This window comes from Vigna unguiculata, chromosome 8, assembly GCF_004118075.2.
Source record: "Vigna unguiculata cultivar IT97K-499-35 chromosome 8, ASM411807v1, whole genome shotgun sequence".
NCBI classification, from domain to species: Eukaryota; Viridiplantae; Streptophyta; class Magnoliopsida; order Fabales; family Fabaceae; genus Vigna; species Vigna unguiculata.
In genome coordinates, this window is record NC_040286.1 from 15,213,681 (window position 1) to 15,237,976 (window position 24,296).

Sequence of the window (24,296 nt, forward strand, 5' to 3'; positions counted from 1 at the left end):
TGCAGTAGTCTGACTTGCTTGTGTTGGTAGAGTTTGACTTGCTTGTGTTGGAAGAGTATGATTCTGTGGCTGTGAGACTTTTGTAGTCTGACTTGGTTGAGTACACTGAGTTGGTGGAATAGGCTGACTTGGTTGAGTATGGTCAGTTTGTGGAGTGCTCTGGCTTGGTTGAGTAGGGTCTACAGGTGTGTTTTGTTGTGTTCCAGATGGACCAGTTTCTGCTGGTACAGGAGGAGCATGTGGGCAGCTTGTTCTTTTGTGGCCAATTTGTCTACACAACCCACATTTTTTACGGGTACCACCTTGTCTCAATTGAGTGTCATCTTTCCTCAATTCCCAAGCCTCCAATCTTCTTTTCTTTTTCGGTCTTCCTGGAAGGACCCTCTTTGTTGGAGGCAAAACATCATTTGCAGCAGTGATCTCCCACATATGAGGCCCGTTGACAAGGTATATAAGTGAAAAATAAGTCTCTTCATACGTAGATGCAAGAAACCAATGTGGAAGGAAGTCTTCAGCATTCAGATTTAAAAATCTAATAGCAGTCAGCGCATGGCAGCATGGGATTGCTGTTATGGTCCACTTTCTACAGCTGCATTCATGTTTGTCAATGTCAACCACAAATTGTTCTCCAATCATTGACCTATGACTGACCTCAAATAATCTTTGTCCTGACCAGCTGTTATGAATGCAAAAAGATAAAGTGAATTGACATTTGAAAATGAATTGTAACTTTATCAGAATAATGAATGAGTATTACCTTGGAAGCCAATATTTAGTCTTTTTTGCCTCCTCTTCCATCCTCTTCTTAATTCGTGGGCAAATTGTACCTTCAAATGTACTAATCCTCTTTCTATTGCTTACCCATCTCATCATGAGATAAATCCAAATTTCTTCCATCATACTTATAATTGGTTTGCTCCTTGCGTCCACAATTGTATTGTTGAACCCCTTAGACATATTATTCACCAGTGTATCACATGCAGGTCTGGCTGTAAATCTGGACCTAGACCAAAACCTATGTTGCAAAAAAAAAACCTATCACATGCAGTTCACACTATATACAATACACTGCAGGAATTATTTCAACATACCTTGGGGGGATGGCTAACAAGTGTTTGAATGCGTCCAGATTAACTTCTTTAATTTCCCTCATGACTGCCTCCCATGCTTGAGGATGTGTGCAGTAGGCTGCTTTCCATAACAACAACTTCAGATTTTTTCCAGGAAATTTCTTCCTGAAATTAGAGTAGATGTGCCTCACGCAAAACCTTTGGTCCACACCAGGTAACAATTCTTGCAATGCTGGGAGCAGTCCCTGTCAAAGTAATGTGAAGTAATGCATTATTAAAAGAATAGCAGTTGAATGAGAATCTGAAAAGTGACTAAAAAAGGTTAAGAAACTTACTTTTTGTTGATCTGAAATAAATGTATAAGTGCAGCAAAGTTCAGGCCCACCAAGGTCTCCAATCAATAAATCCAAAAACCAATTCCATGTCTCCTTATTTTCAACCTCAACTACTGCGTATGCCAAAGGGAGCATCTGGTCATTTCCATCTCTTCCTACAGCTGTCAACAACTCACCACCATATTTGCCCTTCAAAAAACAGCCATCTACACCAATTAATGGGCCTACAAGACACAAAACTGTCTTTGTAGGCCTTCAGACAAACAAAAAGTCTTTTGAATATTGGGTTCCCCTCATTCTCTTCAACATGAACTTTTACAGTTGACCCCAGATTGGACCTTAAAAGTTCATTTGCATAATCATAAATGCGTTTATATTGTTCCCTAAATGAGCCATCTATGTTTGTGTATGCCATTGTCCTTGCCCTGAAGGTCATAGACCTAGAAACACCTATATTCCATTTCCTTCCAATCTTATTTTTCAAGGCAGTTAATTTAACACCTGGATTGTCTCTTAATGTCTTCTCCAACCGTCCACTCAACCATTTAGAAGTCATTAGCCTCACATTGAATTCACGGCTACAAGTGTGCTTGTTTATTATTTTCCTCAATTGCCAAGTGCTTTGGGCAGCCTTGAAAGCACAGTAGGCATACCACTTGCACTTACCCTTCGCACCTAAACACTTAACACAAATTCTTCTTTTGTCATTTCTAAATATTTTCAGCTTCCTCCCACTGTGCACTCCATAAGTTCTAATTGCATCAGTGAAGTGTTCCTTTTCAGTGAAGTAAGTCCCAACCTCCCAGTTATAGTCCTCCATATTTTTTGGTTGAGAAAATATACTAAAACTCCCATATCTATCTCTATCTTCATCACTTGTATCACTATCTAATGTTTCAGATTCCCATTCTGTATCAGAGAATCCTCTTTGGTCCGCATGTTTAGGGGTGGGCTTTTGGGATGATAACCCTCTCACTCCACCAACATTACCTTCTTTAATTCTAACTTCAAAAAGTTCATCTTCAGATGCATCATCTCCTCCAACAGGTACATCAAACAGACCATCGTCTCCCTCAGCAGCAGATAATTCCTCCTCAGATTCATTCCAACTATGAACTTCAAAATCTTCATCGCTCTCACTACTACCTTCAGATGATTCCTCCTCAAACACCTCTACACCTTCTACCCCAACCTCTACACCACCATCAACTTCTGCAGCACCATCCAACCCAACTTCTACAGCACAATTAGCCTCACCTTCTACCCCAACCTCTGCACGACCATCAACCTTTGTGCCACCATCATCCTCTCCCACCTCTGCAGCAGATGTAATTCCACCATCAGCCTCTCCCACCTCTGCAGCAACTCCAATTCCACCATCAACCTCTCCAACCTCAGCAGCTCCATTTCCACCATCCTCTCCAACAGCTGTACAACCTCCTATCCCAACATCCACATCAACAACTGGAGCAGCGCCAATCCCAACTCCACCATCTACCTCTGCAGAAGCTCCAACTCCAACATCTTCTCCTACCACGGCAGCAGCAGCAACTCCACCGTCTTCTCCTACCTCTACAACATCTTCCACATCAACTTCTTCATCAGCTGCAGCCTCATTACCACCATACTCCAACAAATGAACTATCTGAGGTTCAGACACCATGTGCACAACAAAAAGATGCACTTGGCCATTGAGTATGGCGATATTCATCATATGGCATGCTCCTTTGTCATCACTTAGCAACTCTAACCTACCTTCCAACACTGAACCTCCACCAACTGAATACCACATCTCTTTCACGTTCACATACCCCATCTCCTTCAGAATGGATAATATTTCGAAGTAGCTCCACCTATCTGGGTCACATGTAAGGGTATTGCTCTCACCCACGTATTTTAGTGACCCATCATTTATAAACTTTCCCCCATGGTGGAAGACAACTTCAAAGTGGTCATCCATCTGTAATCTATAAAATTGCCCAAACAATAATACTAAATTTACAGTCAATACCACATACACACCGACAAACAATTTAAAATGGGGGACCACAACTATAACACCGTCACTTTCGCACAAACGGTGGACCACAAAATTGATTAAACAAATACACACCCAACCGCATTACTTAAAAACCACAATCAACCGACAAAAGCGTACAAAAACAACACCCTAAAGCATACCAACACACCAATTTCAAAGTAAACGCATTCAAATAAAAAAACCCTAAATCCAGGGAAAATGAGAACGACGAATAGGGGTCTCAAAAAAACGTACCTTTGATCGCCTTCTCCGAACGGTTTCACCTTGTCCAAACGATTTTCACCTTCTCCGATCGATTCGCCCTTCGATTTTGCAGAAACCTCGATCGCTTCTTCCTCCAGACCGTCTCACTTCTCACTCACCTTCACCTTTTTGACTTTCCAAAATTAACACTCTCACACACTTAATTTTTTAATTCAAACGCAGATTATTTTATTCCTTATTTTCAAAATACCACGTCAGTAATAAGTGCCATACCACGTGTCAAATATTGGTGTCAACAGACCCTGTTAATTTGTCAACGTTAATGACTTTCACGGCGTCAATGAAAATGTACCTGATTGATGCACTTAAAATAACTTGGGTACAAAATTGAAACCTTTTTTTCGCCGGGTACCAAATTGACACCCTTGACCCAAACTGGGTACCTTACGAGTAATTAAACAAAAAAAAAAAAGATACGTTACATGTTGTTGGTGAGATAAGAGTGGGAAAGAGACCCATATTTTTGGAGAGAGAGGATTAGAGGAGAAGATAATTATTCTTTTATTAACCAACTCCAATTTCAAATGAGTGTAAACTCATTTTCAAAAAGACATTCTTTTAATTTTGTTTTGATGATACTTATTAATGATAAGAAAATCATATTTTATTATTTCAAATATTTGATTAGAATATATATTATTTTATAGTTTTTATTACCGTTAAGTGTGGTTATCTTTTGGCCATTCTTGTTACAAATTCAAATTTATTTTATTAAACTGTTTTGATTTATTTAAAAACAGCTATTATTATTATAAAACTCTTTTTTTTAAATATTTTTATTCTTCATCTTAAAAATTATTTTTATGCTTTTGATATTTATAAAAGTATTTGTTATCTTTTATATTCGTTTATTTTTTATTTAAAAAACTTTTAGTTAGCTAATTATATATTTAAATTAGTTTTCTAGGAAATAAGAAAATTATAATTATGATTATTAAAAGATCATTTTATTTACATTTTATTCTATTCATCTTATTCGGACGAGATTGAGTGTTGACTGCTATCCCTCTTTATTTAATGTTTATCAGACAATATGAAATGAAGTTTTCATAGTGTCATGGTGAAAGGGTAAGTAAAGACGAAAACACAAATTTCATCCGACTTTCGAAAAGAAGAAAAGGAAAGACAAAGTGTCAAAACCTTAAATTAGACAGCTAAAGGAACGAGAGCAAGGGTGCCAATCAGATGTTTGACTTTTAATGCATATGCTAGTCAGATGCTGGACTTAGTAGAAAATAAACATGAAGGTGTCAGTCGAATGCTGGACTTTAGCAGAAAATAAACATGTTGGTGCCAGTCGGATGTTGGGCTTTCATAGTGGGTGCCAATCGGATGCTGGACTTTAATGCAAATGCCAGTCGGATGCTGGACTTTTACTACTGATGCTAGTCGGATGCTAGACTTTTAAAGTTGGTGCCAATCAGATACTGGACTTAATGTAGGTAAAAATGTATAGACGAACACAAAGTAGGCTTTAACTACTAGTGAAAGTATGAATGCCAATAGAAGTTGAGTTTTAGCGAAAAGGTCAAAAACTAAAGTAAATAGAGATATAAACATGAATGACAGTATGTATATGAGACATGCTATGCATGAATGCATGAAATGAAAGGAGAAAATTAAGATTTCCTTTTAAAAATAATAATAATAATAATAATAATAATAATAATAATAATAATAATAATAATAATAATAATAATAATAATAAATAATAATAAATAAAAAATAAAAATAAAAATAAAAATAAAAATAAAAAAACTCAAATGATAAATTAATTGATGATATTTTAATGAAGGCAATGACCCCATCATGCGATCTTTTTAGTTGTATCTTACTTTTACGACACCCTATAGGACTCGATTCAACAAAAAGCTTGCAGAACTCAACCACTCTTTGAATGAAGCCTGGGGTTTTTTTTTTTATTTTAAAAACAAAAATGTAATCCAAGGAACAAAAAAACAGGAAACAAAGCATAAGAAAATTCTAGTAAATCCTGAAAATAAGTAATGCTCATATCCTCTAATAGACACAGGGCCTTTAAGTATAATATCTCCTAACCACATCGGAATTGACAGGGAGAGGTAATTCATCTCTGATGAAGGATAATCTTGTTTCATTTTAAGATTATTGAATATGGTGTGAGTTGATTAAGAAAGCTAAGTGAAATCCCCACTGGACATTAAGATAGCAAGCTATCTAGATGTGAAGGTTCCTTTCTCAAAGCTCAAAAGAAGAAGATGATGGATTGATTCAAAATGAAAAGGAAATGGAAAGCACATAAACCATATAAAACCAAGAACAATTAAAGGAAGAAGAAAACATAAAATGGAAAGGAAAGAAATGGTAAAAATGTGAGAAGCACGCCACTACAAGGCTAGGCTAGAAGCCATGACAACCTTGAAGATGAGTGGATGTGTGCCGCCACTTGCTATGCAAGATAAGGCTTAAAAGTATTCACTCCTTAGGGAGGAAACTCTCACAAATGGTTGAGACACAAGAGTGTTTTTACTTCAAAATCTTCAACCCTTTTACATGTCTAGGAGCACCCCTTATATAAAAGAGTTTAGGGGCCTCTAAGCAAATAAAAGATACCTAAGGATATCTCTACAAAAATCTAACCTTAGCTTCTAGAAACTAGGTCAAATAAGGTTACAAAAATGAGAGACAAATGAGCTAACTATGGTGTGTGCAAGGCTAATTTCGTTCTAGCACAAAAGGAGACAAAGAATGTGTCTCATATGTCTCCAAAAAGTGGCCAAAGTGTGCTAAAAACAAAGGAGACCAAAGGTACATAGGTACACTTGCTTCATGCCTTTTACTTTATACTTTATGCCTTTGCTTTACTCTCTCCTCCACATCATTTATGCTCCCCAATCACCATGCGCCACCTAGCATTGCTTTCTTACTCCTAATTAACCTACAAAGCAAATAAACATAGATTAGCATGTTGGCTTAAGTCAAGTCAACTATAGTCAACAAGTCAAACCTAGTCAAAGGTCAACAAGTCAACTAAAGTTGATTCAACTAAGTCAACTTATGGAATCAAAAATAGCAAACACAAATGAAAGGGATGAAGGATTAGTGAACTTCCTTTCTAAACATGCTTAGTCTTCTTAAGCATTTGCCTCCATCCTTGGTTGGGGTCAATCCTTCATCAATCTTCATCCATCTTGGTGAGAATCATGGCTCCTCTAGAAAAAGATTTCTTTACCACAAATGGCCCTTCATAATTTGGAGTCCACTTTCCTCTATGATCTTTTAAAACAGGCGAGATTATCTTCAATACCAAGTCACCTTCGTGAAACTCTCGAGGACAAACCCTTTTCTCAAAGGCCTTTTTCATTCTTCTTTGGTATAACTCACCTTAACATATGGCATTTAGTCTTTTCTCCTCGATGAGGTTTAGTTGATCGAACCGAGCTTGAACCCAGTCTACTTCTTCTAATTGTGTTTCCATCAACACTCTAAGGGAAGAACCACCTCCATCCAATATACCAATGAGAATGGAGTTGCCCCAGTTGATGTTCGGACCGAAGTATGATATTCGTGCAAAGCAAAGGGAGCATCTCATGCCAGTCTTTGTAGGTTACCACCATCTTCTGTATGATTTTCTTGATATTCTTATTTGCCGCCTCAACTGCTCCATTCATTTTTAGGCGATAAGGTGAAGAATTATGATGTTGAATCTTGAAATCATCGCACAATTCTGTCATCAACTTATTGTTCAAATTGGTAGTATTATCGCTAATTGTAAGACCCGTGAAAATTAAATAATTAATTAATAAATGCGGGTAGTGGGAGCCTTTAAGGCATTAATTTTTTATTTATATGATGTGGAAAAGTATTAGCTCAAGTGGTTGAGAGTACTTTAATTGTGTGAGAGGACTTGGGTTCAAGTCCTATTGCCAAATGTGTGTTATTTAATTTATTATTATTTTTAATAATATGCTTGATCATGTTGAGTGATAATATAATCATAGAATTATATTAAATATCACGAAACATGAATTGGTTGAATGGTTGTGCATTGAATTGGCATTGGCATGGTTATGGGTGCGAACCTTGGTAATTCTTAATTAAACTTCCTTTTTGCTAAAATTAGTTTTGGCAAGGTGAAAAGGTGGAGAAAACCCTAGCTGAATGAGCAGCCAAGGGAGGCTGTGAAAACAATCCATAAGTGACTTTGATTGACAATTAAAATCAATCTTAATGTCATTTTCGTTTTCCTTTCATTATTGTTAATTAAGACACCATTAAAAGACAAATTGTGAGAGAATAGAGGGGTTTGGAGGCTGAATTTTTGAGAGCTTTGTAAGGTGCACGAAATTAAGGAAAAATAATGATTAGTAAGTGAATTAGAGGAGCTAAATTGAGGTGGTGCTAAGGAGACCATTGGTGATCAAAGGGGGAGCTCTAGCATTTGCGTTTTAAGCAAGGAAACCAGGTTAGGGGAGCTTTACGTGTTAAGTTTATGATTATTTCTGATTGGTATGATAATTAGAATACCTTACACGTTAACCTTAATTTAAATTTGATTGGCATGCTAAATAGGATAATTTCATGTGTTGTTTATTTTAAGTAAGATTGACATCCTAAATATGGTATGATTATGTATGAATTGGATATTCCAATTAAAGTTGTGGTTCTAGGAAATTTCCAGAAATTGTCTGATCGGCTATGAACTGCCGCTAGAAGATTTTTTCCTCTTTTAGACAATTTAGGATTCCTATAAAGGAACCACCTGCCAGATATAGTGTAAAATAGACTTTGGACCACGGTTGACCAAATCTTTACCTAGAGTTGAGTGGTTGACCACTGCTAACTCATTGATTGTCCAACGAGAGGTTGCCACGTGTCAGAGAAGTCTCTCTCCCAAATTAGAATTCCTTTCTGCAATTAGGGTTTCTCGCTGCCGTGAGCGTTGCTATGAAAAAGAAGATGCAGATCTGATTTCGACGTAAGACACAGCTACAGGTTCGATGGTTTTCATGGCTGACGTCGCGAGGAAGAAGGTGATTCATGCGCAGGTACAAGCATGGAGGCGCTGCGTTGTGTCACAATTCTCGGTTTCGAAGGAAATGTAAGATTCGCGGTGGCTGCCAGGCTCATGGTAAATGTGAACGGAGAGGTTGGTCCGTGGTGGATCGGTGTCCGCACAGATCTGAAGCAGCAAAGTATGAAGGCTGGTGCGCGTAGGAAGCTGCGATGGAGGTGCGATGGAGGCCGACGGAGGCTGATGGAGGCGCGAGAGTTGTAGGAGATGGGGGCGCGAGGAAGAAGATGGTGCAGCGGCTTTGTGTTCGTGACAGTAGGTCGTTGTCTTTGCAAGTGCTATGACGACGTGGTAGTGGCTGCGAACGTGTAGAGAAGACGAAGCAGTCACAAATTCCGATTGCAGTAGTGGGGGGATGTGTTTTCCGGCGATGGAGGCGCAGGCGTTGTCGGAGTTTCTGGTGACCACGTTCCGGCAAGCTGCAGCGACAGTCACAATGGCGGTGACGGCCGACGTCGGGGGTGGCGGCTGCGGCATGGAGATTGAAGGAGAGAAGGAGTTAGGGTTATGGTTTTGGTTGTGTGAAGGAGAGAGAGAGTGATGAGGTGGCATGTTTCGATTGGTGATTTGAGTTAGTGGAAGATTGATGATGTGGCAAACTGTGAGTGGTTATTTTAGTGAGTGGGGGATTGAGGACGTGAAAGCTTTAATTGGTTAATTTAGTAAGTGGAAGATTGTCATGTGGTGAAATCTAGTGGACTAGATTTTAAGTGATATTAGGAGTGCAACTTAGTAAAAAGGAGGGGTGCAGAGCAGAAATTTAAAGTTAATTTACAGAAGAGGGTGTAAACCTGAAAACAGGGGGTGCAACTAGCTTCAGAAATGTTTTTTTAGAAATAGGTATTCTAATTGGAAAAAGGTTTGTAAACATGTGAATTTGGGTTGCATTTAGTACTTGAACTATTTCTCTCCAAAATTCCTATTTTGGGACTTAATTTATGAATTAAAATATTCATTATTTACACTCTTAAGGACCTAAATTAAATTACAGTTGCATTATTAAACTCAATAATATCCAATAATGTGGTATGCAACTAAATACAATTTTTAAGCGCAAAAATAATATTAAATCCCAAAATTTAAGTATTGAATGTGAGCCAAGGTTCGACTAGCGGTACGTGTCCCCCGCCAGGCGATTTTATTGTAGCAGTATTGGTGTGATTGTGCGATATATATAACTGTGCAATATTTATATATATCTGTAATTTGTTGGCTCACCCTATCTGCTTGTGTTTGGCAATGATCGTGTACGCGGTACACGGGAGCAGATGTTATTGCAGGTGGATCTGGTGAGGTCTAGAGACGGAGTGAGGCTAGTTTTGGTAGAAGATTTTATCAGAACTTTTATGAAGTTTTTTTATGCTTTCAAATAAATTGTAATTATGAATATTCTGGACTTTTGGATAATTACAATCTTATTTATACTTATGAATTTTGGTTTATTGTGAAAGTAATACAAGTTTTTAATTTTCCCGCATTTTGGGAATATCAGTTATAATAAATGAAGTTTTATTATTTACTTCATTATTTTATTTTTTAAATCCGTACTACCCGGTTGGGATGTTACAGTAATAATCTTGCTAGGAAGCCCATACCTATAAATAATCGATAGCCACTAAAATGGAATTCGTGAACTATGTAAGCATGGGTTGATACAAGGTGAAATCAACGAAACTGATAGATGGGGCTTTCATCCCCGAGAACAACACTCTATTGAGCATTGTGAAGAGTTCAGGAACATGTTGTAAGAACTGAGGAATACGCATTGGGTACAAATTAGCTACCAGAGTGGGTCCAATGAGGTTTTAATGCAATCCCATGAGGATAAGGAACTTGGGGCACCTAAGCCGTTGGTTGTTCATTTCACTAAGAATAAACCTTCGCTCATGCCTGAGGAGCGACAACCCTTAGTGGTACAAAAATCTTCTCCGTTTCCTTATAAGGATGACAGGACGATACCTTGGAGATATAACATGCAAGTACTGGATAAGGGAAAATCAGAAGAAGTGATGAATAAGGTCGTTGATTCCAATACCTTGGCTATTAGCAATATCTCTGGAATAGATGGCATGACTAGAAGTGCTCGTATATTTACACCACCGAGTTTAACGAACTACAAGGGAAAGGATAAGAATGACGAGAAGGCTATAACTAATGAAGCAAAGAAGTTTTTGAAGGGAAATGAGGCACAAACTGAGGATGACTCAAAAAAGGAGAAAGGTCTGCAAGAAAGGAAATTTCTGATGATGAAACATGTGAAATTCTCAAGTTTATTAAACAAAGTGAGTATAAAGTGGTTGACCAGCTTAATCGAATGCCAGCTAGGATCTCTTTGCTAGAATTGCTAATGAATTCTACCTCCCATAGGACATTATTAATGAAAATCTTAACGGAAGCTCATGTAGAACAAGGCATATCCCTTGACAAGTTTGGAGGAATTGTTGGCAACATTACTGCTAACAATTACCTCACTTTTACTGATGACGAGATCCCAACTGAAGGAAAAGGGTATAACAAAGCTTTTCACATCTCTATTAAGTGCCTTGATCGCTTCATAGCTCGAGTACTTATAGACAATGGCTCTTTGCTAAATGTCATGCCAAAATAAACCTTGGAGAAATTGCCTTATGATAAAGCTTACATGAGACCAAGTGCTACAATTGTGAGAGCTTTCGATGGAAGCAAGAGAGAGGTTGTAGGGGAGATAGAACTTCCAGTCCAAATTGGTCCAAGTGTTTTCCAGATAGTATTTCAAGTCGTGGATATTGCACCCGCTTATAGTTTGCTATTGGGTCGTCCTTGGATCCATTCGGTTGGAGTGGTACCGTCCACTCTGTATCAAAAATTGAAATTTGTGGTAGTGGAGAAGCTGATAATAGTCTCGGGGGAAGAGGATATGATAATAAGTGTACCAACATCCTCTCATTACATTGACGTTATAGAAGAGGCACTAGAAACTTCTTTTCAAGCTTTGGAGATTGTGGGCATGACTTATGTTGAACCAGCTCTTGTGGAGCCACATTTGTCATGCGCATCTATAATGATGGCTAAAGTTATGATAAAAGGGGGGCACGAGCCTGGATATGGCCTGGGAAAAAATTGTGGAGGTTCAACGTCATTGATAGAGATTTCAAACAACAAGGGTCGATACGGCCTGGGATATAAACCTACTAAACAAGACAAAAGGAAGACAATGGAAGAAAGAAGGGAGAGGGTCTTGGCTCGCTTGGAAGGACATGAACCAAAGGTAGGAAAGATTAAAAATTTGTGATATCAAGTAGAGTTTTAGAAGTGCAGGTTGGTTGAATGAGGGTCAAGTGGCAGCTGCTGAAGATGAACATGGTGAAAAAGGCACAAATTTTGTGCGCCTGTGTCCTCCAAACGCGAAACTCAATAATCGGAAAGTCATTGACTTACCTGGGGTTTTTAACTATGATACAATGTAATCCATTTTATGTCTTTATCTTTTTCCTTTTGCTTTACCCAAGGCCTTAGGAACTTGTTTATGGGCCATCTTTTTTTCAATGTCGACATCAATAAATGCATTTTCCCTTCCATTTTCATATCTTTTCTTTTTCATCCATGTTATCCTATTTTAAATAATTTTTTTTTTCAAAATAATGCAGATCAAATAATGAACCTAATGAAAATAGTAATGCTCATACTGTAGATCATAGTAACATAGATAATGATGATGGTAATGATGATAGTAATGATGATGATAATGATGATGATGGAGATAAAGACCCTCCACCTGAGTTATTGAGACTAGTGGAACAAGAAACGAGGGAAATAAAACTGCATCAAGAAGAAATAGAGATAATTAATCTAGGGATGGAAGATGAGCAAAAAAACGTTAAAATTGGCACTAGTATGATTGTCGAAACGTGAAAAAAGTTGATTATTTTGTTGCAAGAATTCAAGGATGTTTTTGCATGGTCTTATCAAGATATGCCAGGATTAGACCCAAATATAGTACAACATAAGCTCGCATTAAAAGTCGAATTAAAGAAGATGAAACCAGAAATGTCCTTAAAAATTAAAGAAGAAGTACAAAAACAATTTGATGCTGGATTTTTAGCTGTCGCAAAGTATCCTCAATGGATGGCTAATGTTGTTCCAATTCCAAAGAAAGATGGGAAAGATCGAATGTGTGTGGATTATCGTGATCTGAATCGGGCTAGCCCTAAAGATAATTTTCCCCTACCACATATTGATACTTTGGTTGACAATACAGCTAAATTTGCACTTTTCTCTTTTATGGACGGCTTTTTGGGATATAATCAAATTAAGATGGCGCCTGAAGACATGGAGAAAATCACTTTCATTACCCTGTAGGGAACATTCTACTACAAGGTGATGTCATTTGGTTTAAAGAATGCAGGGGCAACTTATCAAAGAGCCATGGTGACTTTGTTCCATGATATGATACATAAAGAGATTGAAGTTTATGTGGACGATATGATTGCCAAATCTAAGATAGAAGAAGAGCATATTGTTAATTTGCAAAAGTTGTTTGAGCGGTTAAGAAAGTTTAAGCTAAGGCTAAATCCTACTAAATGCACCTTCGGTGTAAAGTCTGGGAAATTGTTGGGATTTATTGTCAGCCAAAAAGGAATAGAAGTTGATCCAGACAAGGTACGAGCAATTTTAGAAATGTTGATCCCTCAAACAGATAAAGAGGTTCGGGGTTTCTTGGGTAGATTAAACTACATTGCTAGGTTTATGATGTGACCCCAACAAACCCAAGCTCAAGTGCATCAACAAGCCCAAGCCCACATCAAGGCCCAATCATTAGAAGCATGATGAGAAAGATCCACATGGGCCTCTCACAAGATGATCAAGTCAATCATGGGCTTTTTACATTATTCACATAGGCTAAAGAAATCTCTAAAATATGAGATGATGCATGAAGGAAGTAGTATAGATTTAAATTGGGCCATTGTTTAGGCCTTGTTTTTCTAGAATAATAAGTCAAACAATGTGTAGTTGAAATGATAAAATTGGGCTTGACTAAGCCCAATAGGAGATTTTGCCATGAGCTACCAAAGGTCAAAGGTGGACTAAGTGGAAGTCAACATTCCTTTCTACACCTCATGGATCATGCATCCTATGGAGCCAAGTCCACACTTCACCCATGTGCCTCCTTCATCCAAGGGCTAAGAGAGTGTCTTCTTTTCCAAGTCTTCATCCAAAGGCTAGGAAGATGCCTCCTTCTCCAAGCCACCATCCAAGGGTGATGATTAAAGCTTCTCCTCCAAGCTTGATCTAAGGGCCAAGAATTAGTCTAGCTTTTAGGCTCACATATAAAAGCTAAAAGTAGACCATTTGTACATTTTAACTCTTGAAATTTTTAATAAAATGTTTATGTTGAGATCACTCCACTCTTCTATTATTTTGAGAGCATACGTGGCTAACCTTCTCCTTCATCTCCTCTAGCCACCTTCTGATGAATATCACCTTAAGGACTCATAGCTTGGGCCAACGCCTAGGCCAATTCCTTTTAATTTCTTTTATTTTCCTTATTTTAATTAAATAAATGTTTGTTTTAGGCCTTAAATCTTTTGGGCCATTACTGTTGATATCAACTAATTTTTGGACTATATTGTGCAGCGCCTTTATCGTTTTCATCAAAGCATCGTGAATAAGCAGCCATATATTCTTCCAGATTCACGCGTGCCTCATTTTTTCTACAGCCCTCACATATTGGGTCTGCAATCAGCAGCCTAATATATTTCCGCATTGCACCACCTGCCAACATCTTTCTTGAGTGGAAGGCACTTTGTTTTCAGCCTTCATTTTGGGCTGAAGCTTCTGGTCTTGGAAAGGCCCAATGCTTCACGTATGCATCAATTTTCAGTATGCTTCACAAATTGGAAATCCATTTGCTGCAGTCCACGTGTTCCAATTAATAGATGCAGACCAGAGGCCTATGCTTCCACATCATTCTCGTCTTCTGCCATCACATATTGGGCTTCCAGCCCAATTACTCTAGACTTCTCCACTTGGTTTCTCCTGCAGATCAACCATCACGCATACAAACCCTTTCCTCCTTTTCCAAACGGCGCAGATAGGGTTTTGCTCTCCAATACAGACCGCCCAACTATCATGCTTTTCACACCTCAAATTAGGGTTCTCGTTCCTCTCTTACGTCGTTAAGATCTGTTTGCCGTTAGGAACCATTTGTTAGACGGCATCCACTTCTCTTCTCCTTTTTCCGGTTGCCTTTAGCTATAGAAGGCAAGCCAACCTTATTGTAACACAACTTTGATGAATGAGAGAGATTTTAATCCCCTTTTATCTTAGCTCACCTTCATCGAGAGTAAACCCTAGAGTGACCTCGTCGGTGAGATTCCGAACACCGTAATTGTCTTCCGCTGCCTGTTTGGTGGATTTCCACCGAACAAAATTATGTTTCATGGCCTTGCATCGTGAATTCCGACAAGACTGTGGCTTCGCGCGTCCATCACCTTCCATACCATAACTCCACTTCTACTTTTCATCTTCACCAAAAACCTCCATTGCCTAGAGCTCTTCTTGCTCTTATCTTCATTTCCGCTGCATTTCATCTACTTTTTGATGTCTTCCATGGATCTCTTTCCTCTCCTACACCAAGGACGTTCATCAGTTTATCTCCCAACTAATCTCGACTTGTGAACCACTAGTCAAATTATTACGCAAGAATCAGGAGATGAAATGTTATTATCAGAATACGACATCGTATATATCACCCACAAAGCTATCAAAAGTCGTGCTTTAGCCGAACATTTGGCTTGTCATCCCATTCCAATTTACCAACCCATGAGACCTAAATTTCCTGACGAAGATATTCTTTCTCTTCTTAGCGGAGATGGTGGTGACTCAGATAACAATGCGTGGGTGATGTTTTTTGATGGTGCTTCTAATTGACTAGGGCACGGAGGGTAGTGCTCACATCTCCAAAAAAGCAGTACATACCGATGACACCAAGGTTGTGTTTCAGTTGCACCAATTTTGTAGAGACATCCTTAGGTATCTTTTATTTGCTTAGAGGCCCCTAAACTCTTCTATATAAGGGGTGCTCCTAGACATGTAAAAGGGTTGAACATTTTGAAGTAAAAACACTCTTGTGTCTCAACCATTTGTGAGAGTTTCCTCCCTTGGGAGTGAATACTTTTAAGCCTTATCTTGCATAGCAAGTGGCGGCACACATTTACTCATCTTTAAGGTTGTCATGGCTTCTAGCCTAGCCTTGTAGTGGCGTGCTTCTCACATTTTTACCATTTCTTTCCTTTCCATTTTATGTTTTCTTCTTCCTTTAATTGTTCTTGGTTTTCTATGGTTTATGTGCTTTCCATTTTCTCTTTGTTTTGAATCAATCCATCATCTTCTTCTCTTGAGCTTTGTGAAAGGAACCTTCACATCTAGATAGCTTGCTATCTTAATGTCCAGTAGGGATTTCACTTAGCTTTCTTAATCAACTCACACCATATTCAATCATCTTAAAAAGGAACAAGATAAGCCTTCATCAATGGCAAACCCTTGTATTTCGATATCATACGTTATCTCAAAGATTAGAAATATCCAGAGGCCGCCTCTGAAAATGATAAAAGAACATTGAGGAGGCTAGCCTTAAATTTCTTGTTGAATGGGGAAGTTCTTTACAAAAGGAATCACGACATGGTACTTTTGAGGTGTGTTGATGCAAAGGAAGCATAGCAAATACTAAAAGAAATTCATGAAGGTTCCTTCGGGACTCATATGAGCGGACATGCCATGGCTAGAAAGATCTTGAGGGCTGGCTACTTTTGGTTAACAATGGAAAATGACTGTTGTGTCCATGTCCGAAAGTGTCATAATTGCCAACCGTATGCAGATAATATTAATGCAGCACCAGTATCACTATATGTATTAACAGCACCATGGTCTTTCTCAATGTGGGGAATGGATGTTATTGGGGCTATCGAGCTAAAGGCTTCCATTGGACAGCTTGTTAGTGTTGTGGGGAGAGATGGCCTTTCTCAATGTATTAACAACGCCATGGCGTAAGGTAAAAATGGCGTAAAAATTGATTTTAGTTGCATAAAATACTATTGGATAGTCTAACGTTTGTTAATGCAGCTGAAGTTTAATGTGAGTCATTAAAAGTTTGGATTTGAAATATTCAAAGTTACAAAATAAGTCCAAAATCAGAAAATTCTTGAAAAGAATAATTCAGGAGATAAATGCACCCCCTGTTTTTATTTACACACTCCTCCTGCAAATGGACCACAAAAACTTGTTATGCACCCCTAATTCTTACTAAATTGCACCCCTTCTACCATTTAAACTCTATTCAACCAGATCATGCCATGTGACAATCCCCACTTTTTAAATTTGTCCAATTAAATTATTCCATGTGGTAACAGTCCTTGCACTAACAAGCTGTCCAATGGGAGGTTGCCACATCATCATCTTCATCTCTCCCATGAGAAACCCTAATTTCTCCTCAAACCCTAGTCGCCTTCACCATGCCGGCAGCCGCCGCTGTTCACCATCATTCTCGCCAGCAACAATCACGCTTCTCCAACTCCATCACTTTAGATCAGAAGCGGAACATTCGAGCCTCCATCCTTCTCACAACTACGCCACCACACCACTATCTTCAATGAACGTGCACTAAGCTCGCGCATTTTCGCGCATCATCACCATCGCGCTTGCAGCAACAACAGCGTTCAACACACCTTCAACCTCCATGGCAACTTCACGTACCTGCAGAAAACACGAACCCACCGCACCAGAACCTCGACCACCATGGAAGCAGCCGCAAACACCATCATCTTCCCTGCGACCATGATTCTGCCAGCACCATTTCACGACGTGAACGAAACGCAGCAGCCAGCTTCAACCACCAGATCTGCACTAGCGCTACAACCGCACCACCATCTCTCCAACAAAAAACACGAACCAGAGGTGTCGCCAATGGAGAATGCATAAACCATCCTTCAGTGCACCAGTCACGACCACCATGCATCCACCACTTCACGAATTTTTCATCATCTTCTCCGTGCAGTCGTGAGCGAGAACGAGCCAGAACAGCAGCGAAAACCATAGCCATCACTACGAAGACAAAATAGCATCAAGTTCGGAACATCACCTCGCTGAAGAAGGAAACCCTCCCTACCGTCACGTGCAGCCAAGGGAGGAAGGAGGAGCAAACCCTAATGCTGGAGAGAGAGTTTATACGCCACGTGTCAGGCTGCTATTGGATAGTCAAATTGGTCAACTGGTCAACACTGGTCAAATGGTCAAAGCCAGCAGTCAACTATGGTCCAAACTGTAAAAATGGTTAAACAAAAGGGGCAAAATTGGAAATTGGACAGAAATTAATTGTTAATTAATTAAATAAAGATAAAATATTTTAGCAATCGAACAGATAAAGTCCAAGTCCGATTGAAGTCTATATAAAGAGGCCTAAGGGAGCAGAAGAAGGAACTTAGCAACTCTCTGGTTTTGGAGATACCGTCATCCACCACATCTCTCATTCTCCCTTTTATTTTCTTTCCTTCATCATATTATTATCAAGTATTCCATCAAAGCCATGGAAGGCTAAGCTTTTAGCTATGATTCCACTGTAATTTCTTAACTGGATTCTAAGGTTAGATGAATTTATGTATTTGTTATTTTAATTATTGTTGTGATTTTTGTTTATCTATGTCCTTTGTTTCGTAATTGAATAGAAAATAATGATTTTAAATCTACACGCATGCTAATCATATGAGTTAAAAGGTTTTTAAATTCAATTCAGACTTTGGTATGATTTTATTTAGAAACTTTCGTTTGATTAAATAAGTTTTGCCAATAATTGAGATTGTACTTTGATTAGAGGTAATTACTTTAACTAAAATTAGTCAAGACTTTACTTTGATTAATTAAGTTTTCTATTTGGTGAGGAAACAAAGGAATAGACATGATTAGGCATAGTAAAATTTAATTGAGACTGTACTTTGGTTGGATTTACTATGAATAATCTAAAAATTCTCACTTTTAATTGAGACTGTACTTTGATTAAAAGTGAGAATGCCAACAAATGAATTGAGATTTTACAATGATTAATTTGTAAATCAACAACAATAATTAATTTAACAATAATCTCTAGATAACCGATGAAGAATCCTATTTTGAAAATGCAGTGGAATTGACCTATTTTCTATTACTGTGTTTACAATCTTCCATGTCATTTTCTTTGCACATCAAAATCCCCGTATTTTTATAGTTGCTAGTTTTAATTGCATTTTTAAGAATCAAATATTTGAGATCAATTTCGTATTCGTTGTGAGACGACTCAGGGTTATCTTAACCCTAACTAGTTTGTTCACTACTAACTTGGCAATACTAAAGTTGCTAAAGTTAAATAGTGGTAATTTGATCGCTGAACGACAGCAATATCAATATGTGTATATTTATCTCTTTTTATATTTAGAATAGTTGTTTGTGTATTTTCTTCTTTATTTTTGTATTTGGAATAATTCCCAAGTGTGGGTTTAGGTATACATTATATTCTCCCTTCACACACATATTTTGTTCATTACATGAGTGGGGCCCTATACCCAGGTCTGAGTTGCTTAGAATTAGAGCGGATTGTATAGTGGTGCCACAGTGGATGTACTTCCCGAGAGGTCATTGTGAGAACCCCAACTAGAGTTTGTTTGCTCCATTGGTACTCTCACTTCTTATTGTTTACCAACTGTCGTGCGAAATGCCATGAAGTGGGATATAGCTCTAGTGACCTTAATATTTAAGTATTAAGGAACTATCCTTGTGAGCACATATACTTTCCCTTAGAACTTTAAGTGCCAAACCTATGTTAAATTAAGGCATCAAAGGGAGACTGTTTGCATCCTTTACCCTCACCTTTCCTTATATATAATAATAAATTCATCACAATCACACCATTATTAGCTATAAACATACATACATTTCATTAGCATATCATGTAAATAAGTGCCCTACGAGGCACAAACATGCATTGCATTTCATTTTGTGGTCATCCATGGTACCATGTTCATAGTTTCAACACATAACATGCATATGCATAATTTCAACAAAACAAAAAAAATGCACTAAAATAAATTTTTGTTTCCCATTTTGCTTGTCACCAATTTCTTGGAATATTTCTAAATAATAAAACATTCTTTGGTCAAATCAGTGGATTGAATAAAGAAATAAAATTTGTTTGTTATCATGTCTTTTGAAGCATTATATAGTCTTGCATACATGAAATTGCTCAAATTCATCTTCCTTTCCATCTCTCTTCCACCATAAACCTTGTTTTCATTTCCATGGAGGATTATCATAAAGCAGACACATACCTTAAAAAGGATTACCATAAATTCTCTGAACACAAAAAAAATGAAGAAAAATCAGTTAGACTGAAAATTCTGAAGGACAATCTAGGCAAAATTAAGAAAAAAAATGACTAAAAGAGAGAACAAAATAAGGGATATCCTGTCACATGAACTAAATTATTTTCCTCTAAATTAAAGTTTTTGTTGAGAAAAATAACCATGATTTGAAATGATGTATGGCCATTTTTCTTTATCCAAAAAAAAAAACAAAGTAATTATCCTTTGCTACCCATTTTGAGTCTTCCAAAAAAATTTCTTTTAAATTACCCTAAACAAGGGTCACCCTCACACTAAGGGTTGACATAATGTTTGTTTCATCCGAATGGTAGTTCACCAATACGAAAATATAAAATAAAGAAGAAAAGATATGGTTATATCAAGAAAACAAAAGAAAAAGGCAAGTAAAAGGTGAACAAGAAGAAGCAAAACAAATTCTGAATAAAACATTATTCAAAGATCCTTGTTTAAAAAAACCCTCACATCACTTTTTGGGTCTTTACTATCATTTACATCCATACCCCTAGCCTTGGCCACAATACAAGCCTAATAAATTCCACACAGATCAAAGATTGATTGTTATCTTTCGAAGGTTTTAATTTAGAGGAAAATTTTGATTTGCTTATAGGTTTGTTCTAAAAAATAAAATTAAAAATATTAAAAAAGTGTGTTCAGAGATTTGCTTTTAAATACTGGGGCAGTTTACTTTGGAGTGACATATTTCCAAAGCTTCAAAATTAGCATGGGCAATCAAACAATTAAGCTAAATTTGGGTTGTCCTCTTTCAATTCATTCTTCATGAAACTCCACCTTTGCTCCAACAATAACCCCGCTTTAAGTCTAAACCTTGACTAACCTTAAAATAGACCATCTTTATCAATCCCAAACCCAAATTGGGACAGTCACTTTGTTTATTCCCATAATTCATTCTGAATTGGGCATTTATTTACATCAAAGATTGTGATCACATCAGGGGCAACTTGTGAAGACCTCGTCATTTTTCAATCTCCTCAATTGGGAAAAGTCAAACACGCTTTTGCACCCTAAGACCATCCTAGGCTCTCACAACATAGGGCAATTTTTTTTTGAAATCCCCATCTTTTTCTTCATACCATCAATAACTGGGAAAACCCAAACACATTTTGTGCCTTAAGACAAATTCAAATTGGGGCAACTCCCTAGTTATCTTCATCACCTCATCCAAGCCTTTTCAAGCCCTTGGCAATTTCATGGATGTCATTCAAATAGTGTTTTAAAGGAAATGATTAAAAAGAGTGTTCGTTAGTAAACTGATTACACCAAATAAATGATTTGAAAAAGTAAAAAAAAAAATCAAAGTAGAATGATTCCTTGAATTCGAAATAACCATGAAATGGGGAACAATTCAAATTTGTTTAACAAAAAAATGCAAAAGAAAAATTCATACATAAGGTAATTCATACATCATGCATACATGCGCCATCCATCTTTTTCAATAAAATATTTTCCATCTTTTCGATCAAAATCCCCTTCATTCATATGAATTACTAATATACCTTAAGCCTAGTTTCCACACTGGCCCTTAAATCCAGTTTTATCTGGCCTCGCAGTTTTTTTTCTAGCCTCTAAGCCTAGTTTTCCTTGCTCTCAAATTAAAATAAAGGAAAAATAAAAAATGAAAAAAGCAAATTTCACCCATGCATCCATGCATCCATGTATGAATCATCATATAGGTTCAAAAAGAAAATCATAATATGTCATGCATCATCAAATTATCCATCATACTCCACAAAATCATTGAAAATCATTTCAAAAAAAAAAAATTCAACAATGATAATTTTTTGTATAAGTCTGACCAATGTTAGACATTCACGCGATGTTTTTCGACACTTCAAAAGTAAAAGTCAGGTTCTCCTTTTATACATCAAGACCCTCTGCAAGGCAATGGTCATTGATTTCTTATGTCACATTGATGCCTTCTACGAATCAATGGTCATCGATCTCCTTACATCAAGACCCTCTACGAGGCAATGGTCATTGATTTCTTATGTCACATCGAGGCCCTTTGCGAGGCAATGGTCATCGATCTCTTTACATCAAGACCCTCTTCGAGGCAATGGTCACTGATTTCTTATGTCACATCAAGACCCTCTACAAGGCAATGATCATCAATCTCTTTACATCAAGGTCCTCTGCGAGGCAATGGTCATTGATTTCTTATCTCATATTGAGGCCCTCTGCGAGGCAATGGTCATTAAGCTCGTTACATCAAGATCCTCTGCGAGGAAATGGTCATTGATTTCTTATGTCACATCGATGCCCTCTACAAGGCAATGGTCATCGATCTCTTTACATCAAGACCCTCTGTGAGGCAATGGTAATTGATCTCTTTACATCAAGGCTCTCTGCGAGGCAATGGTCATTGATTGCTTATGTCACATCGAGGCCTTCTGCGAGGCAATGGTCATCGATCTCTTTACATCAAGACCCTTTGCAAAGCAATGGTCATTGATTTCTTATGTCACATCGAGGCCCTCTGAGAGGCAATGGTCATCGATCTCTTTACATCAAAACCCTCTGCATACCAATGGTCATTGATTTCTTATGTCACGTCGAGGCCATTTGTGAGGCAATGGTCATCAATCTCTTTACATCAAGACCCTCTGCGAGGCAATGGTCATTCATTTCTTTCCTTGTGATATAAACCCTCTCCTCGGGATTGGTCTAATATGGTTTTTCAAAAAAGTCAGAAAAGAAGATAATACAACAAAGTGATTTGTCAACTCGTGACCCTCTACATGGTAATCGTCACCGAATTTGAATCTTTGGAATAGACCCTCTCCACGAGATTGGTCTAATTTGGTTTTTTTAAAAAGTAAAAAACAAAAAGAGTAAGTGTGTCAAATTGAGACCTTTTACTTAGTAATGGTCACCTAGTTTTTTTCTTTCAGATACATACCATCTCCTCTGGAATGGTCAAATTTGTCTTTTTTTTTGAAACCCGAACGAAATTAGTGTTTTTATCTTTACTTATCTTTTATTACGATAATATGAAAAAGTCAAAATTTCATATTATCTAGTAAAATCTAAGTAAAGAGGGACAGTTGTTAACACCCAATTTCGTCCGGGTGAATAAATTTATTTTCAGAAGAAAAAAACAAAAAAAAAGGTTTTTAGTTAATAAAAAATAAAAAAAAATGTGAAACAAAATTTTCTTCAAAGATTTTCAAACTTTAATTTTAGGGAAACAAAAAAGAGAGATGACAAAAAAAGAAAAAAAGGAAAAAAAGAAGAAGAAAGAGCCTATTTTGTTATCACATTCCTCGTCGTGAGCCCAACAACTCAACATATCTTCTACCTTTGTTCTAATAGAGAAATTAGTGATATGATTCTAATAATTAGAAGCAATATCTCTTAAAATTGTAATAATCATTATTACTAATTGGGTTTGATTTTGTGCTCTGACGGTTAGAATCAAAATTACTAATTGGGATTGATTTTGTGCTCTGATTGGTTATGATTTGATTCCCATAATATGCTGCTATCGTGACCCATTCCTTCCTTATATTGTTCATTACAATTAAGGCTGAGATTGCATTGATATTGCAAGGTGAGTATAAATATGCACTCTGTCGAGACAAAAAAAATTGTCTACATTTCTATAATTCTTTTCCATTACCACTCCCACACACACACCTCCTTTTTTATCTCTCTTAAAAAAACATATTGAAGGAGGTAGAAAAAAAAGAAGAAAACATTCTCTACACTCTCTCTTTCTCTCATTACCACCCACATAGACACCTTTCATCTTTACAAATATTGGAATAACAAACACAAAAATATTAGAAAAGGAAGCAAAAAAAAAGAAAAGAGAAAAGGTGGGGAGATATTGAAAATTTTTTAAGGTACGTCACTCTCAATTCTTTCATCCCTTGATTTAGCTTTTTTCAATTTTCATTCTTTTTTTTAATCATAAATATTTTTTTCCGCTTTCTTTATTGTCTGCCTGGCCGCTCGCGTCGCATGACATTCAATTTAGACTTTTGTTTTTTCTAAAAATATATATACAGATGATCTAAATATAAAAAAATAGTTTTCTTTGTTTACTCTTTTATATCTATTTGGCTGCTCACTTCGCAATGACATCCACAACTACATTGAAATAACTTAAAAATAATTAAAAATTTATAA

General features: G+C 37.2%; 1 pseudogene; it reads left to right on the plus strand.

Annotated features, from left to right (window-relative positions):
• Positions 1–24,296, plus strand: part of LOC114194905 — a 61,957-nt pseudogene that overhangs the window by 35,393 nt on the left and 2,268 nt on the right.